The following is a 20,391-nucleotide window of genomic DNA, read 5'->3' on the forward strand; positions in this document are numbered from 1 at the left end:
AACGGTGAGACCATGGGGGATACGTAAGGTTAGACGAAAAACTTTGTTGGCATGAAAAGAATGTTATTCATTTTTTAAATAGTAGACATTTAAGTAACTCTCTCATACGTATTAATTGTCGCTGATAGAGGGAGTAGTAAAGATAGAGACTTGATATATTGATTGAAAATAACCAGTTTAGCCACACATCAGTCACCTGAAAACGCATTTTGAGTCAGTGGGGATTTCGAAAGGAACAAGCAGCCGACAGAGGATAGAAAGAAGTAGCAGATGGCTCGCTGGAGAAAGTCCTCTGGGTCTATCTTAGGGTGAAAGACGACCCCTGTATCTATCTTAGACTGGCAGATGACCCCATTATATATCCTAGGGGTGTGGGGGTGGTGCAGTTTTGCCGGAAAAAAATTGTCATCGTCGGGGTTAGAGGGATGACCGTGGACGCTAGTGGGAGGCAGTTGAGGCGAGGGCAGGACGGCGAGGCTGGCGCGGGAGCGCCACCCTCCGCGGTTGGCGGCGGCTGGCGGTCCGGCCGTTAGTCCATGGGGTGGCTTGGGGAAGAAAATGAATAGGGAAGGCAGAAGGTTGAAGAAGGGCATCTGACCGTTGGTTTTGCATCCGACGACCCGAGTGGGCTGACCCCGAAACAGTTTTCCGTCGATTTACATAATTCTATGGAAAACGATAGCGGCAAGCATGCCAAGCAACCTAAAACGATACAAACGTAAGTGAAGTTCACAGCACCCGAAAGTCGAAACTTCTTCTCGGGTTCCCATGCGCTCAGCAATCATCAGCGCCCACAGCTTCTCGGATGCAGCCGGGCGTGTCCCTTCGGCAATCGGAGGGGGTCTGGAACTCTGGATCGCCGCTCGTCAGCCTGCATGCTGCAGCCAGCGGCGAGGCCAGTATAGGTACACCTTTTCCCTCCAGTAGTCCAGTGTCTACGTACGTAGCTGCTAGGCGCGCCTGCAGACGGCCGGTGTCGGACAGCACCGGCCGGGCCATGCCGTGCACCGGCTGATGTGGAGCGCAGTCTGATCAGAACTGACCTGTGTGGCTAGCTATCTAGGTGACACGTTAAGGGACCGTGCTAGTAGACAGCAGTGATGATCTGCTGCTACTGTGCGTGCATACAGTGCCGTGCATACCGAATACTGTACACAAGAAGGTACTAGTACGCACTTGTACGCGGTGACCTTTTCGTATGGCAGTATACAGTACTCACTCCGTTCACAGTTAAATCAGTAATGTTGTTACTTCAATAGTTAAATCAAATCTAATCCTCTTAGACCTCTCTTGATTGAAATGTATAATTATGAATAGGGTAAATGCAAGATTAAAATGTCGCGTGCTATACCATACATTTAGTTCTGAGACCATGATTTTGCAATATATGTATTTGGATGGTGGAAAGGAATTTAAGGTTCATAATATCCATAGGGTCATTGCGGATGGAGATGAGCGTATCTTTAGCATATTGAGGATCAAATAGCCTCTATGGACCAAGTGTATGGCCACAATGTGAATATGCCCCTCTCCCTTGCCTCCATCCGCATAGCAGACACAATCTCCACCACTAAACTGAAAAATGAACATAGACAATGGGCCACCCTCGCGCACTCCCAAATGTTTTTTTTAAAGATCCTTTCACTCTTTGCTATTGATGGTAAATTTTGTTTCTCCAGACCAATTGCACCACACAATTCACCCACCAAGAATAGACGTTCTTTTTGTGCATAACCACCCAGGAAAATCCTATCTTACCGTCCTCCCTAGAGAAATTAAACTTGTGAATGACCTCATGAAGCACGATGATCCCATAAAGAATGCTCACACCTCGGGTAAAGGCAAACTGGTTTGGATGCACCACTCATTAAGAAACCGTGAGAGAAATACTTTGGCAATGAAATCACAAATCATGTTCATCGGTACAATAGGTCGATAATGCCTAATCTAGTCCGCCTCAGGGACCATATGAATTGACTTTAGAATATCGAAGTTCAACGTCTTTCTTTTATATCCACTACACCTCTCAAAAATACCTTCCAAAGCTAGAACACACGTTCCTCGAGGAGAAGCCAAAACTTTGAATAAAAGATTTCAACAACAATAACCTATCTACCCCTAAAGCCATGCTATCTTGGTTGCCTTGATCGCTTCCTCAACCTCAGTTGTAGAGAAAGGTGTGGCATCGCTACATTGAGCGAGTCCCACACCCTCCATTTGGATTCCCATGAATTATGTGTGATCAAGCCTCCTCCTTGATTGCATGACCCCGACAAGGTTCGATGAAACTATTATATGTGTTGTTGGAACACCAACGACTTAGATAGTACGCAATTATTGTCCCACGACAGGTGAATGGCGCATCAATGGTGTAATCAATGTTGTGTGCAATTAGCTATGGCATGGAAGGAGGTGTTAGTGTGGTCCTCTATCAGCCATTGTCGACGGTCCCATAGTCGCCAGTAAAGTTCCTTGCATCTAATCTAAGAATGAACTACATTCAATCCTCCAACTAGTAGCGCCTGGCCCACTCTGTCACATAGGTGTCCAATAAGTTTGCTTTCTCATCAAGGTAGTCTAGCTCAGCTAAAAGGTGGTCTTTCTTTCCTTGAGGTGATTACCAAGACTGGCTTCGCAACCCTAAGGTATTGGTGGAGGCCCCAGATAACGTTCTCACAAGTTTATTGAGTTGCACAGAGGCCCATATCTACACAGATTAATTGAATATGGCATTTTCCTCCCTAAGTGGTTTTGATGTTGATGACAATGCAATTTGCGGACTAATTGTGTACTTGAGCTACACATGCATATTCGGAAGTGGCAAAATACAATTAGGTTTCCCTATGTAAGGAAAGTGTGAAGACGACGATTTATTTTCTTTGGGTTGTAGGAAATCCGACTATTAAGAGGTGGTTTGCGTTGGAAGGTATGGGTAGAATCAAACACGTACATAAGACCAAAGTTGCACCCACATTACCTTCCCATGTTTTCGAGTAGAGCCTCAACTTCTTCCAGTGTGCATGATGACTGCTACCTGGTAGTATCGCCATACCAGGCGGTAGTACCGCTCCCCAAGTGGGAGCAGTACTTATGCTGACACTCCAGGTTGATAGTACCACTTACTAGGCCAGTAGTACTGCTCCCCTGCTGGAGGTGCACTACCGGGCCAAGTACCGCACCTGCTACTGCAATGGGGCGATTCCCTACTATTTTGGAGTAGTACTAGAGCGAAAGTGCCGGCTATATATTTGAGTCGACACTACCGGTGTATTAACCGGTTGTACCTTTTGGGGCGTGTGTACTTTAACTCTACAAGTAGGCCAGTAGTACCGCCCCTTGACCAGAAGTACCACTCCCCTGTTGGAGAGGAACTACCTGGCCAAGTTCTGGACGAACTACTGCAGTGGGCTAATTCCCCACTGGTTTCCCCATGGTACCAGGGCAGTACTGTTACAACAATACCAGCTATTTTTAATAGTAGATACTACCACAGTTCTAAGCAGCGGTACCTCTTACATCGTCGCGTTACTGTTTGAAGGGACCAAGTGGTAGTACCGCTCTCCGGAGCAAAAGTAGCATTTACTGCAAAAGATACGGATAATAGTTGGATTCGGGAGGGGGGCTATATAAAGGAGGTTTTTTCTCCTTTGACAAACCTCTTGCCCCTCGATCTCTCCTGCATTGTTGTCCAAAGCTTATTTTTTCCCGATCTCTCTCACTAACCACTCAAACTTGTTTACCTTCTAGGATTTGAGGGAGACGACCTAAGTCCACACTTACACCAAACAAAATTTGACCCCTACTTTTTCTTGTGGATCATGTTACTCTAGGGTGTTTGGGCACACACACAAAAGAGGCCACTTCAGAGCCACAATACATTATGGTGAAGCTTTGATAACCCATAAGTATAGGGGATCGCAACAGTTTTCAAGGATAGAGTATTCAACCCAAATCTATTGATTCGACACAAGGGGAGCCAAAGAATATTCTCAAGTATTAGCAGCTGAGTTGTCAATTCAACCACACATGGAAACTTAATACCCGCAGCAAAGTATTTAGTAGCAAAGTAATATGATAGTAGCGGTAACGGTAGCAAAAGTAATAGTTTTGGTTTTATAGTGATTGTAATAGTTGCAACGGAAAAGTAAATTGATACGTCTCCAACGTATCTATAATTTTTGATTGTTCCATGCTATTATATTATCTGTTTTGGATGTTAATGGGCTTTATTTTACACTTTTATATTATTTTTGGGACTAACCTATTAACCCAAGGCCCAGTGCAAATTGTTGTTTTTTTTGCCTATTTCAGTGTTTCGCAGAAAAGGAATATCAAATGGAGTCCAAACGGAATGAACCTTCGGGAGCGTGATTTTTGGAACAAACGTGATCCAGAGGACTTGGAGTGGACGTCAAGAAATGAACGAGGAGTCCACGGGGCAGGGGGGTGCGCCCTCCCCCCTCGTGGGCCCCTCGTGGCTCAACCGACCTACTTCTTCGTCCTATATATGTTCACATAACCCGAAAACATCCAGGAGCACCACGAAACCCTATTTCCACCGCCGCAACCTTCTGTACCCAAGAGATCCCATCTTGGGGCCCTTTCCGGAGCTCCGCCGGAGGGGGCATCGATCACGGAGGGCCTCTACATCAACTCCATGGCCCCTTCGATGATGTGTGAGTAGTTTACTTCAGACCTTCGGTTCCATAGTTATTAGCTAGATGGCTTCTTTTTTCTCTTTGAATCTCAATACAAAGTTCTCCTCGATCTTCTTGGATATCTGTTCGATGTAACTCTTTTTGCGGTGTGTTTGTCGAGATCCGATGAATTGTAGGTTTATGATCAAGTCTATCTATGAACAATATTTGATTCTTCTCTGAAATCTTTCATGTATCATTGGTTATCTTTGCAAGTCTCTTAGAATTATCAGTTTGGTTTGGCCTACTAGATTGATCTTTCTTGCAATGGGAGAAGTGCTTAGTTTTGGGTTCAATCTCGCGGTGCTCGATCCCAGTGACAGAAAGGGAAACAACACGCATTGTATTGTTGTCATCAAGGATAAAAAGATGGGGTTTATATCATATTGCTTGAGTTTATCCCTCTACATCATGTCATCTTACCTAATGCGTTACTCTGTTCTTATGAACTTAATACTCTAGATGCATGTTGGATAGCGGTCGATGTGTGGAGTAATAGTAGTAGATGCAGGCAGGAGTCGGTCTACTTGTCACAGACGTGATGCCTATATACATGATCATTCCTAGATATTCTCATAATTATTCGCTTTTCTATCAATTGCTCGACAGTAATTTGTTCACCCACCGTAATACTTATGCTATCTTGAGAGAAGCCACTAGTGAAACCTATGGCCCCCGGGTCTATTTTCCATCATATAAGTTTCCAATCTATTTTACTTTGCAATTTGTACTATCAATCTATATCATAAAAATACCAAAATATTTATCTTATTATTATTATCTCTATCAGATCTCACTCTCGTAAGTGACCGTGAAGGGATTGACAACCCCTTTATCGTGTTGGTTGCGAGGTTCTTATTTGTTTGTGTAGGTACGAGGGACTTGCGTGTGGCCTTCTACTGGATTGATACCTTGGTTCTCAAAAACTGAGGGAAATACTTACGCTACTTTGCTGTATCACCCTTTCCTCTTCAAGGAAAAACCAACGCAGTGCTCAAGAGGTAGCAAGAAGGATTTCTGGCACCGTTGCTGGGGAGATTTGCGCACAAGTCAAGACATAGCAAGTACCCATCACAAACTCTTATCCATTTCATTACATTATTTGCCATTTGCCTCTCGTTTTCCTCTCCCCCACTTCACCCTTGCCGTTTTATTCGCCCTCTTTTTCCGTCCACCTTTTCCCGTATGTATCTTTCTTTGTGTTTCCATGTGCCTTCTGTTTGCTTGCATCTTTGCTTGCTAAAAATCTATTGATATGGATCCACTTAAAGTGTTCTACTTGGATCATCTTCGATCCTTATGTGCTCATGCTGAAACCTGAACTAGCGTAGTTGATGGGAAATCTTTAGATGAGCATGCTAATTTTGTGCGTCACCGTTTGTCTGAAAAAGGGAGACTCTTATGGGATCAAATAAACAGATTGCTATGTTATGATTGGAATCTTTGTGAAATTTGTGATCTTACTTGTTGCTCTAAGAACCCTAAAAACACCTCCCCTACCTATGTGAGTTTAATGATAATGAAATCTTATCTTCTTATGCAAAGGGTGTTTATAGTTACTATGATATCGAACAAATTGAAGAATTTGTTACTTTTAAGGGAGCTTATGAAGTTGCTTCTTTGATTGAAAAGTATGATATTACTCTCTACGAATCTGAAAATTTTGGAAAGAAGTGTATATACCCCCTTAACTTTCATGTTTGGGCTACATCACCCCTCAACTAAAAAACCGGTTACTTAATCCCCCAAACTTTGCAATACCAGACAAAACACTCCCTAGCACCGTGATTAGTGGTTTTCGATGGTGGTTTTGGCAACGAGGCAAAGAGGAGAAGCATCACTGCGTTGGCAGTTGGTTGAACACTTCTTGTGCGTCCGCGTAAATTTTTTGTTCGATGCCCTCGGCTAGCTAGCTGCTCAGTGCAATCAACAAATCCGTCTAGTACTAGCTGACTGCTTACACGCTCGGCCAACTAGCAGCTAGGTGACCTCATTTGCAAACTAACCATGGCGGATTGGTCGTGACGGACCGTGGTGGGCACCTTGCCTACCCTGACATGCAAGAAACTGATGCCTTGTGCACCTGCTAGTGTACATACCGTGCGACCCTTACGGCATGTCGCTTCCCGTCGCTGTGGTGCACCACTACCAGCCCTCTCGCCCTAGGCCAGGCTACCGCCAACACCGTCGATGTGTCCGACCTCCACACGTCGACCACCAGGAAGTCCACACATGCGAGCATAGCAATCTCCCTTACACCAAATGTGGTGGCGAGGGTGTGCTCGTGGCGGTCTCCCGTGCGCTGAGCAACGGCTTCAAGGACGTGCGCGCCGCGGTCTCCGGTGTGCTGAGTGACTGCTTCAAGGACGTCCTCGTCACGGACTCCCGTGCGCTGAGCAACGGCTTCAAGTGCGTGCTTGTGGCAGCCTCCCGCGTCAAACGACGACAACAATGGCAAGGCTCGTGGTGGCCTCCTGTGCGCCAAGCCATGGTGGCGAGGGCTAGGCTAGTGTCGGCCACTCGTGCGCCGACGGACGGCGGTGACGCCAAAGCTCGTGGCAGCCTCCAGTGTGCCGAGTGGCAGCGGTGAGGGTGAGACTCATGGCGGCCTCCTATGCGCCAAGCGACGGCGGCGAGGGTAAGGCTCATGGCGGCCTGCCGAGCGCGGCAAGGGTGAGGCACGTGGTAGCCTCCTGTGCGCCAAGCGGCGACGACTAGGGATCCGCACTGGCACTCTCGGTGTTCAACGCACTCGGAGCAGGGGCTCTGCAGTGGCAGTACATAGCTCAACCAACGAAACCAGGTCATTGTGCCACGTCAGGGAAACCATCTTCAAAACCAGCTTGAAAGTCTTCCGGGGGGTATTTTATCCGGTATTGCAAACTTTAGGGGATTAAATAACCTGTTTTTGAGTTGAGGGGGTGATGTAACCCAAACCTGAAAGTTCAGGGGGTTATGTATACTTCTTTCAAAATTTTGACATACTTAAATATTGTTATGAAAACTATGCTCATAATGTCTATGTCAAAGAATTTATTGAAAGAATGGCTGTTGCTTTGGAAGAAAATAATGATATGCATGAATCTATAGATAACTACGATTCCGATGATTTGATTGAAATATCCCTTGGTGAACATGATGCTTGCTATTCTTGTGGCCATGATGCCAATATTTATGAAGATGAATTTGCTATAGTTCCTTACATTAAACATGAGATCGTTGCTATTGCACCCATACTTGATAGTTCCTTCGATGAAAAGCGTGATTGCAATGGTGTTATTATAAATTTTTCTAATGTCAATTGTGTTAATGATATGCAAAACCTCAAGCTTGGGGATGCTAGTTTTGCTATGACTACTATTTGTTGCAATGATCATGATTGGGGTCATTCTTCTTTTGATATTGAAATTTATTTAAGCCCCATGATGAATATGAGATTGATAATAGCGTTTGCAATATTATTGAAAGTGGGTTTGGAAGAGTGTCAACTTTAGATCCCACATATTTGGAGAATGTTCAATCTTATGAAATTTTTGATAAAAGTGGGTTTGGAGAGGTCATGACTTTAGTTAATTGGGGTCATTCTTCTTTTGATCTTGAAATTTATTTGGAGATGTGTTTGTCACGTGTTTTATGATGCTCTCTTAGTGCTTCAATTCTTGTCTTTCATGTGAGCATCATCGAAATTGCCAATGCCTAGCTAGGGGCGTTAAACGATAGCGCTTGTTGGGAGGCAACCCAATTTTATTTTTGTTTCTTGCTTTTTGATTCTGTTTAGTAATAAATAATTCATCTAGCCTCTGTTTATATGTGGTTTTATGCTTTTAATTAGTGTTTGTGCCAAGTAGAACCTTTGGGAAGACTTGGGGAAAGTCTTTGCGATCTTGCTGTAAAAAACAGAAACTTTAGCGCTCACGAGATTTGCTGCCATTTTTTTACTGGAGAGATATATTTAGTTAATTCTTTTTGCAGATGATTAATAGATAAATTCCTCACTTCCATCAATTTATTTTAGAATTTTTGGGGTTCCATAAGTATTCGAAACCTACAAATTACTACAGACTGTTCAGTTTTTGACAGATTCTGATTTTCGTGTGTTGTTTGCTTATTTTGATGAATCTATGGCTAGTAATAGAGTTTATGAACCATAGAAAAGTTGGAATACAGTAGGTTTAACACCAATATAAATAAAGAATGAGTTAATTACAGTACCTTGAAGTGGTGGTTTGTTTTCTTTTACTAACGGAGCTCACGAGATTTTCTTTCAAGTTTTGTGTTGTGAAGTTTTGAAGTTTTGGGTAAAGATTTGATGGATTATGGAACAAGGAGTGGCAAGAGCCTAAGCTTGGGGATTCCCAAGGCACCCCAAGGTAAAATCCAAGGACAAACAAAAGCCTAAGCTTGGGGATGCCCCGGAAGGCATCCCCTCTTTCGTCTTCGTCCATCGGTAACTTTACTTGGAGCTATATTTTTATTCGCCACTTGATATGTGTTTTGCTTGGAGCGTCTTGTATGATTTGAGTCTTTGATTTTTAGTTTACCAAAATCATCCTTTCTGTACACACCTTTTGGGAGAGACACACATGAGTTGGAATTTATTAGAATACTCTATGTGCTTCACTTATATCTTTTGAGTTGGATAATTTTTGCTCTAGTGCTTCGCTTATATCTTTTAGAGCACGGCGGTGGTTCTATTTTATAGAAAAAATTGATCTCTCATGCTTCACTTATATCATTTTGAGAGTCCTTTAGAACAACATGGTAATTTACTTTGGTTATAAATTTTAAATGCTAAGAGAAGTTGGATGCTTGATAGTTGTTTTGAGATATAAAGGTGGTAATATTAGAGGTGTGCTAGTTGAGTAATTGTGAAATTGATGAATACTTGTGTTGAAGCTGGAAACTCCCGTAGCATGCACGTATGGTAAACGTTGTGTGACAAATTTGAAGCATGGGGTGTTCTTTGATTGCTTTCCTTATGAGTGGCGGTCGGGGACGAGCGATGGTCTTTTCCTACCAATCTATCCCCCTAGGAGCATGCGCGTAGTGCTTGGTTTTGATGACTTGTAGATTTTTGCAATAAGTATGTGAGTTCTTTATGACTAATGTTGAGTCCATGGATTATACGCACTCTCACCCTTCCATCATTGCTAGCCTCTTCGGTACCGTGCATTGCCCTTTCTCACCTTGAGAGTTGGTGCAAACTTCGTCGGTGCATCCAAACCCCGTGATATGATACACTCTATCACACATAAGCCCCCTTATATCTTCCTCAAAACAACCACGATACCTACCTATTATGGCATTTCCATAGCCATTCCGAGATATATTGCCATGCAACTTTCCCCCGTTCCATTTATTATGACACGCATCATTGTCATATTGCTTTGCATGATCATGTAGTTGACATCATATTTGTGGCAAAGCCACCATGCTTAATTTTTCATACATGTCGCTCTTGATTCATCGCAATCCCGGTACACCGCCGGAGGCATTCACATAGAGTCATATTTTGTTCTAAGTATCGAGTTGTAATTCTTGAGTTGTAAGTAAATAAAAGTGTGATGATCATCATTAGAGAATTGTCCCATGTGAGGAAAGGATGATGGAGACTATGATTCCCCCACAAGTCGGGATGAGACTCCAGATGGAAAATAATAATAATAAAAAGAGGCCATAAAAAAAGAAGGCCCAAACAAAAAAAGAGAGAGAAAAAGAGAGAAGGGACAACGTTACTATCCTTTTTCCACACTTGTGCTTCGAAGTAGCACCATGATCTTCATGATAGAGAGTCTCTTATTTTGTCACTTTCATATACTAGTGGGAATTTTTCATTATAGAACTTGGCTTGTATATTCCAATGATGGGCTTCCTCAAATGCCCTAGGTCTTCATGAGCAAGCAAGTTGGATGCACATCCACTTAGGTTCTTTGATGAGCTTTCATATATTTATAGCTCTAGTGTATCCATTGCATGGCAATCCCTACTCCTTGCATTGACATCAATCGGTGGGCATCTCCATAGCCCATTGATTAGCCGCGTCAATGTGAGACTTTCTCCCCTTTTGTCTTCTCACACAACCTCAATCATCATATTCTACTCCACCCATAGTGCTATGTCCATGGCTCGCACTCATATATTACGTAAAAGTTGAAAGAGTTTGAAAAGGCTAAGTATGAAACAATTGCTTGGCTTGTCATTGGGGTTGTGCATGATGAGAGCATTTTGTGTGACGAAAATGAAGCATGGCCAAACTATATGATTTTGTAGGGATAAGTTTTCTTTGGCTATGTTATTTTGATAAGACATAATTGCTTGATTAGCATACTTGGAGTATTACTATTTCTTATGACATCAATAAACGTTTATCTTGAATCTTTCGGACCTGAACATTCATGCCACATTAGAGAAAATACATTGAAGAACATGCTAGAAAGCATTCCACATCAAAAATTCTGTTTTTACCATTTACCTACTCGAGGACGAGCAGGAATTAAGCTTGGTGATGCTCGATACGTCTCCAATGTATCTATAAATTTTTATTGTTCCATGCTATTATATTATCTGTTTTGGATGTTAATGGGCTTTATTTTACACTTTTATATTATTTTTCGGACTAACCTATTAACCCAAGGCCCAGTGCAAATTGCTGTTTTTTGCTTATTTCAGTGTTTCACATAAAAGGAATATCAAACGGAATGACACCTTCAGGAGCGTGATTTTTGGAACAAATGTGATCCAGAGGACTTGGAGTGGACGTCAAGAAACGAACGAGGAGTCCACGAGGCAGGGGCGCACCTACCCCCCTGGGCGTGCCCTCCCCCCTCATGGGCCCCTCGTGGCTCAACTGACCTACTTCTTCCTCCTATATATGTTCACATACCCCGAAAACATTCAGGAGCACCACTAAACCCTATTTCCACCGCCACAACCTTCTGTACCCAAGAGATCCCATCTTGGGGCCTTTTCCGGAGCTCCGCCAGAGGGGGCATCGATCACGGAGGGCCTCTACATCAACTCCATGGCCCCTTCGATGATGTGTGAGTAGTTTACTTCAGACCTTCGGGTCCATAGTTATTAGCTAGATGGCTTCTTCTCTCTCTTTGAATCTCAATACAAAGTTCTCCTCGATCTTCTTCGAGATCTATTCAATGTAACTCTTTTTGCGGTGTGTTTGTCGAGATCTGATGAATTGTGGGTTTTGCATCAAGTCTATCTATGAACAATATTTTATTCTTCTCTGAAATCTTTTATGTATGATTGGTTATCTTTGCAAGTCTCTTCGAATTATCAGTTTGGTTTGGCCTACTAGATTGATCTTTCTTGCATTGGGAGAAGTGCTTAGCTTTGGGTTCAATCTTGCGGTGCTCGATCCCAGTGACAGAAAGGGAAACGACACGTATTGTATTGTTGCCATCGAGGATAAAAAGATGGGGTTTATATCATATTTCTTGAGTTTATCCCTCTACATCATGTCATCTTACCTAATGTGTTACTCTCTTCTTATGAACTTAATACTCTAGATGCATGCTGGATAGCGATTGATGTGTGGAGTAATAGTAGTAGATGCAGGCAGGAGTCGGTCTACTTGTCATGGACGTGATGCCTATATACATGATCATGCCTAGATATTCTCATAATTATTCGCTTTTCTATGAATTGCTCGACAGTAATTTGTTCACCCACCGTAATACTTATGCTATCTTGAGAGAAGCCACTAGTGAAACCTATGCCCCCCGGATCTATTTTCCATTATATAAGTTATCAATCTATTTTACTTTGCAATCTTTACTATCAATCTATATCATAAAAATACCAAATTTTTTATCTTATTATTATTATCTCTATCAGATCTCACTCTCGTAAGTGACTGTGAAGGGATTGACAACCCCTTTATCCCGTTGGTTGCGAGGTTCTTATTTGTTTGTGTAGGTAAGAGGGGCTTGCGTGTGGCCTCCTACTGGATTGATACCTTGGTTCTCAAAAACTGAGGGAAATACTTACGCTACTTTGCTGCATCACCGTTTCCTCTTCAAGGGAAAACCAACGCAGTGCTCAGAGGTAGCATAAATAAGCGAAGAACAATATGTGAAAAGCTTGTAGGCAATGGATTAGTGATGGATAATTATGTCGGATGCGACTCCTCATGCAATAGTTATAACATAGGGTGACACAGAACTAGCTCCAGTTCATTAATGTAATGTAGGCATGTATTCTGAATATAGTCATACGTGCTTATGGAAAAGAACTTGCATGACATCTTTTGTCCTACCCTCCCGTGGAAGTGGGGTCCTTTGGAAACTAAGGGATATTAAGGCCTCCTTTTAATAGAGTACCAGACCAAAGCATTAACACATAGTGAATACATGAACTCCTCAAACTACAGTCATCAGCGGTAAGTATCCCGATTATTGTCACTTCGGGGTTAACGGATCATAACTCATAATAGGTGACTATAGACTTGCAAGATAGGATCAAGAACTCACATATATTCATGAAAACATAATAAGTTCAGATCTGAAATCATGGCACTCGGGCCCTAGTGACAAGCATTAAGCATAGCAAAGTCATAGCAACATCAATCTCAGAACATAATGGATACTAGGGATCAAACCCTAACAAAACTAACTCGATTACATGATAAATCTCATCCAACCCATCACCGTCCAGCAAGCCTACAATGGAATTACTGACGCACGGCGGTGAGCATCATGAAATTGGTGATGGAGGAAGGTTGATGATGACAATGGCGACGGATTCCCCTCTTCGGAGCCCCGAACGGACTCCGGATCAGCCCTCCCAAGAGAGATTAGGGCTTGGCGGCGGCTCCGTATCATAAAACGTGATGAATCCTTCTCTCTGATTTTTTCTCCCCGAACACGAATATATAGAGTTGGAGTTGAGGTCGGAGGAGCACCAAGGGGCCCACGAGGCAGGGGGCGCACCCAGGGGGTTAGGCGCGCCCCCACCCTCGTGGACAGGGTGTGGGCCCCTGGCCTTGATTCTTTCACCAGTATTTTTTATATATTCCAAAATTAATTTCCGTTGATTTTCAGGTCATTCCAAGAAGTTTTATTTCTGCACAAAAATAACACCATGCCAATTCTGCTGAAAAGAGCGTCAGTCCGGGTTAGTTCCATTCAAATCATGCAAGTTAGAGTCCAAAAAAGGGCAAAAGTGTTTGGAAAAGTAGATACGACGGAGACGTATCAACTCCCCCAAGCTTAAACCTTTGCTTTTCCTCAAGCAATTCAGTTGACAAACTGAAAGTGATAAAGAAAAACTTTTACAAACTCTGTTTGCTCTTGTTGTTCTAAATATGTAAAGCCAGCATTCAAGGTTTCAGCAAAGATTATGAACCAGCCATATTCACAATAACATTTAGTCTCATGTTTACTCATATCAATGGCATAATCAACTAGTGAGCAATAATAATAAATCTCGGATGACAACACTTTCTTAAAACAATCATAATATGATATAACAAGATGGTATCTCGCTATCCCTTCCTGAGACCGCAAAACATAAATGCAGAGCACCCCTGAAGATCAAGGGCTGACTGGAAATTGTAATTCATGGTAAAAGAGATCTAGTCAAGTCATACTCAATGTAAACTAACAATAATACATGCAAATGACAGCGGTGCTCTCCAACTGGTGCTTTTTAATAAGAGGATGATGACTCAACATAAAAGTAAATAGATAGGCCCTTCGTAGAGGGAAGCAGGGATTTGTAGAGGTGCCAGAGCTCGATTTTGAAATAGAGGTGAATAATATTTTGAGCGGTATACTTTCATTGTCAACATAACAACTGAGAGATCTCGATATCTTCCATGCTACACACATTATAGGCGGTTCCCAAGCAGAATGGTAAAGTTTACACTCCCCCACCACCAACAAGCATCAATCCATGGCTTGCCCGAAACAACGGGTGGCTCCAACTAACAACAATCCCGGGGGAGTTTTTTTGCAATTTATTTGATTTGATTTGAGCATGGGACTGGGATCCTGGTGACCAGCCATTTTCTCGTGAGTGAGGAGCGGAGTCCACTCCTCTTGAGAATAACTCGCCTAGCATAGAAGATACATACATCCTTAGTTGGTACATGAGCTATTCGAACATACAAAATAGAATATTTATTTGAAGGTTTAGAGTTTGGCACATACAAATTTACTTGGAACGGCAGGTAGATACCGTATATAGGAAGGTATGGTGGACTCATATGGAATAAATTTGGGGTTTATGGAGTTGGATGCACAAGCAGTATTCCCGCCTAGTACAAGTGATGGCTAGAAAGAGACTGGGAAGCGACCAGCTAGAGAGCGACAACAGTCATGAACATGCATTAAAATTAATCAACACCAAATGCAAGCATGAGTAGGATATAATTCACCATGAACATAAATATCGTGGAGTCTATGTTGATTTTGTTTCAACTACATGCGTGAACATGTGCCAAGGCAAGCCACTCGAATATTTCAAAGGAGGATACCACCCTATCATACCACATCACAACCATTTTAATAGCATGTTGGCACGCAAGGTAAACCATTATAAACTCCTAGCAAATTAAGCATGGCATAAGCAACTATAATCTCTAATTGTCATTGCAAACATGTTTCATTCATAACAGGCTGAATCATGAACGATGGACTAATTATATTTACAAAAACAAGAGAGGGCGAGTTCATACCAGCTTTTCTCATCTCAATCAGTTCATCATATATCGTCATTATTGCCTTTCACTTGCACGACCAAATAGTGTGGATAATAATAATGGTGCACGTGCATTGGACTAAGCTGGAACCTGCAAGCATTCGATTCAATGGGAGAAGACAAGGTAATATGGGCTCTTTGTTAGATCAATAATAATGCATATGAGAGCCACTCAACATTTTCATTAAGGTCTTCTCCTCTCGACCCCAAAGAAAAAGAAAAGAAACAAAACTATTTACACGGGAAAGCTCCCAATAAGCAAAAGAAGAATGAGAAATCTTTTTGGGTTTTCTTTTTAATTACTACTACATGCATGGGAAGTAAACTAGCTAAAAGCTACAACTATTTTTTTTTAGTTTTTCTTATGGTTTTTTCAAACACACAAGAAGAAAGCATAAAAGGAAAATAAACTAGCATGGATGATACAATGAAAAAGTATGAGCACCGACAACTGGCATGAGTGTGTGAACATGAATGTAATGTCGGTGAGGAATACATACTCCCCCAAGCTTAGGCTTTTGGCCTAAGTTGGTCTATGCCCACGGATCAAAACGCTGGTGTACTGAGGAGGGTCTTCGGGGTGCCATTGGTTGGCGACCTCCTCCGGATCCCACTGGTAAATAGACTGACGGTGAGGATCAGATTGTGGCTCCGGCTCTGGAGCTGATGTCAGGCTCTGGTATGCTTGAACAGCCTCTGGCAAAATAAGGTACGTGCCTGAAAATATGTAGAACAAAGAGGGAGCAGGCAAGGTAATAGTCTCAAAGTGTTTCTTATCAAATATCAGTCTATAGTTAAGCATCTTCTTCTTATGCTTAACAATAAAATCATGTGCTACCATGCTCTTATAATCTAGAAAAATATGAGGCAACAACTTTTCCTCTTTCTCATAATGCCTAATAGGTATGTTAAAGTGTGCAGCAAGGCGCGAGGCGAAGATGCCTCCCAAGACGGGACCCTTTGTATGGTTCAAATTTAACCGTTTAGCAACAATAGCGCCTAAACTGAAAGTGGTATCACGAAACAAAGCATGGCACAAAATAACAATATCGGGGGCACTAAGATTTCCACAGTTCCCGCGACCAATTAAGCATCTACTAGCAAATATTGCAAAATAGCGTAGAACAGAAAAATGTATGCTAGTGATTCTTGCATTAGAAACTTTCCTCGTTTCCCCTACAGCAATTGCATCAATAAATCCCTCCACATCATTACGCTGTGGTTCCTCTATGCTGCCCTCAAAGGGTATCCTACAAACCTAGCAAAAATCATAAAGTGACATCTCCTTATGCTCATCATATAAATAAAATTCCACCGAAGGTGCTGATCTCCTAGCATGGAAATGAATTTTTTTTTGCACAAAAATATTGGCGAGTAAGAGATACTGTTCGCGCTGGTTGTGGAGGAAGTCGGTGGGGCCTACATTCTCAGCCAAATAATAAAAATATTCATAAATCCCGACCTCTTTCAAGAACTCATCACAAGGCCATTCACATGGCCGAATCTTCGCAGTACGAGGAAGATTATACTTGGGCTTCTTATTTTCTTCACTTTGCTTATCCTTAGAGCTTCGGCTCGATGAGCCCCTCAAGAATCTCTTCATCTTTTTTCTAAAAATGTCTGAAATTTTTAGTAACTCAAAATAAAAGTGAACCAAACTCAACAAAATTGATAGCAACTACTCCTACAAGTGCCTAGAGGCTATATCATGCATTAAAACTACTTTTGACCACATAAATTTGACATGCAAGCTCAAGAAAAGGGTCACCTAAAGCAAAAATTTGCAATAAATAAAGCACTAGAACAAAAACTAATTGGACCATTGGAGGAGTCACATACCGAAGAACAATCCCTCAAAGAAGTTTTGTGAATAGAGCTTTGAGCAAGGAGATAGAAAATGGCAGCAAGATGAGCTAGAACACGGGTTTGAGCTGGTGGATGATTTTTTCTGGAGCAAGACGAAGTGTATGGATGCAAGGATAAGTGGAGGGGACCCACGTGGGGTCCACGAGGCAGGGGGCGCGCCTAAGGGGGTGGGCGTGCCCTCCACCCTCGTGGGCACGTGGCTACTCCCCCTGCTGTGTTCTGAGTGCCTAAGATCCTTAAATATTCTGGAAAAAATCATATTTCATTTTCAGGGCATTTGGAGAACTTTTATTTTCAGGGTATTTTTTTTTGTTGCAAGGATAATTCAGAAAACAGACATAAAAATACTATTTTTGCTTTATTTAAGATAAATAACAGAAAGTAAAAGGAGGGCACAGAAGATTGTGCTTTCTAACTTCATCCATCTCATGCTCATCAAAAGGAATCCACTAACAAAGTTGATCAAGTCTTGTTAACAAACTCATTCCAAATCGCATGAAACCGGAGAAATTTTGAATAACACTAGGTTACCTCAACGGGGATATGCACATCCCCAACAATAAGAATATCATATTTCTTCTTGACAGTAGGAAGAGGAAATTCAAAACCTCCAATAGTAATCGTTGAAAATTTTCCAATAGAATTTATACTGTGGACTTGAGGTTGTTTCCTCGGAAAGTGTACCGTATGCTCATTACCATTAACATGAAAAGTGACATTGCCTTTGTTGCAATCAATAACAGCCCCTATAGTATTCAAAAAGGGTCTTCCAAGAATAATAGACATGCTATAGTCCCCGGGAATATCAAGAATAACAAAGTCCGTTAAAATAGTAACGTTTGCAACCACAACAGGCACATCCTCACAAATACCTACAGGTATAGCAGTTGATTTATCAGCCATTTGCAAATATATTTCAGTAGGTGTCAACTTATTCAAATCAAGTCTATGATATAAAGAGAGAGGCATAACACTAACACCGGCTCCAAGATCACATAAAGCAGTTTTAACATAGTTTCTTCTAATGGAGCATGGTATAGTTGGTACTCCTGGATCTCCAAGTTTCTTTGGTATTCCACCTTTAAAAGTGTAATTAGCAAACATGCTGGAAATTTCAGCTTCCAATATCTTTCTTTTATTAGTAACAATATCTTTCATGTACTTAGCATAAGGATTTATTTTAAGCATATCAGTCAAACGCATACGCAAAAAGATAGGTCTAATCATTTCAGCAAAGTGCTCAAAATCCTCATCATCCTTTTTCTTGGATGGTTTAGGAGGAAAAGGCATGGGTTTATGAACCCATGGTTCTCTTTCTTTACCGTGCTTTCTAGCAACAAAGTCTCTCTTATCATAACGTTGATTCTTTAATTGTGGGTTATCAAGATCAACAGCAGGTTCAATCTCTACATCATTATCATTGCTAGGTTGAGCATCAACATGAACATCATCATTAACATTATCACTAGGTTCATGTTCATTACCAGATTGTGTTTCAGCATCAGAAATAGAAATATCATTGGGATTCTCAGGTGTGTCAACAACAGGTTCACTAGAAGCATACAAAGTCCTATCATTTTTCTACTTCTTCTTCTTAGAAGAACTAGGTGCATCAACATTAGTTCTCTGAGAATCTTGCTCAATTCGCTTAGGGTGGCCCTCATGATATAAAGGTTCCTGAGTCATTTTACCCCTTCTAGTCATAACTCTAACAACATTATCATTTTTCTTATTATTTAATTCATTGAGCAAATCATTCCGAGCCTTAAGTACTTGTTCTACTTGAGTGGTAACCATAGAAGCATGTTTACTAATAAGTTTAAGTTCACCTTTAACTCTAGACATATAATCACTCAAGTGTTCTAGCATATCAACATTGCGGTTCAATTGTCTACCAACATAAGCATTGAAGTTTCTTGTTTAACAATAAAGTTACCAAACTCATCAAAGCATTGGCTAGCAGACTTATAACAAGGAATATCACCTTTATCAAATCTATAGAGATAATTTACCTTTACTACCTGTGTCGGGTTATCAAGACCATGTATTTCTTCAATAGGTGGTAAGTTCTTAACATCTTCATCTTTAATACCTTTTTCTTTCATAGATTTCTTTGCCTCTGGCATATCGTCGGGACTAAGAAATAGAATACCCCTTTTATTCGGAGTTGGCTTAGGAGTTGGTTCAGCAAGTGTCCAATCATTTTCATTACTCAACATATTATTCAATAGCAATTCAGCTTGATCAACAGTTCTTTCCCTGAAAACACAACCAGCACAACTATCCAGGTAGTCTCTGGAAGCATCACTTAGTCCATTATAAAAGACATCAAGTATTCCATTTTTCTTGAGAGGATGATCAGGCAAAGAATTAAGTAATCAGAGAAGCCTCCCCCAAGATTGTGGGAGACTCTCTTCTTCAATTTGCACAAAATTATATATTTCCCTTAAGGCAGCTTGTTTCTTATGAGCGGGGAAATATTTAGCAGAGAAGTAATAAATCATATCCTGGGGACTACGCACACAACCAGGATCAAGAGAATTAAACCATGTTTTAGCAATACCCTTTAATGAGAATGGAAATAACTTAAGGATAAAGTAATAGCGAGTTTTATCATCATTAGTGAACAAGATGGCTATATCATTTAATTTAGTAAGATGTGCCACAACAGTTTCAGATTCATAGCCATAAAAAGGATCAGATTCAACCAAAGGAATTAACTCAGGGTCGACAGAGAAATCATAATCCTTATCAGAAATAAAGATAGGTGAAGTAGCAAAAGCAGGGTCATATTTCATTCTAGCATTCAAGGATTTTTCTTTAAGCTTAGCTAATAATTTCTTAAGATCAGATCTATCATTGCAAGCTAAGAAGTCTCTAGCAGTTTCTTCATCCATAACATAATCCTCAGGAACAACAAGCAATTCATATCTAGGGGGAGAGTCTTCATCATCACTTTCATCAATATTATCAGTTTGAATACTTTCATTCTCTCTAACCCTAGCAAGTTGTTCATCAAGAAATTCACCTAGTGGCACAGTATTATCAAGAATAGAAGTAGTTTCATCATAAGTATCATGCAAAGCAGAAGTGGCATCATCAATAACATGCG

This window comes from Triticum dicoccoides, chromosome 6A, assembly GCF_002162155.2.
Source record: "Triticum dicoccoides isolate Atlit2015 ecotype Zavitan chromosome 6A, WEW_v2.0, whole genome shotgun sequence".
In the NCBI taxonomy this organism is placed as follows: domain Eukaryota; kingdom Viridiplantae; phylum Streptophyta; class Magnoliopsida; order Poales; family Poaceae; genus Triticum; species Triticum dicoccoides.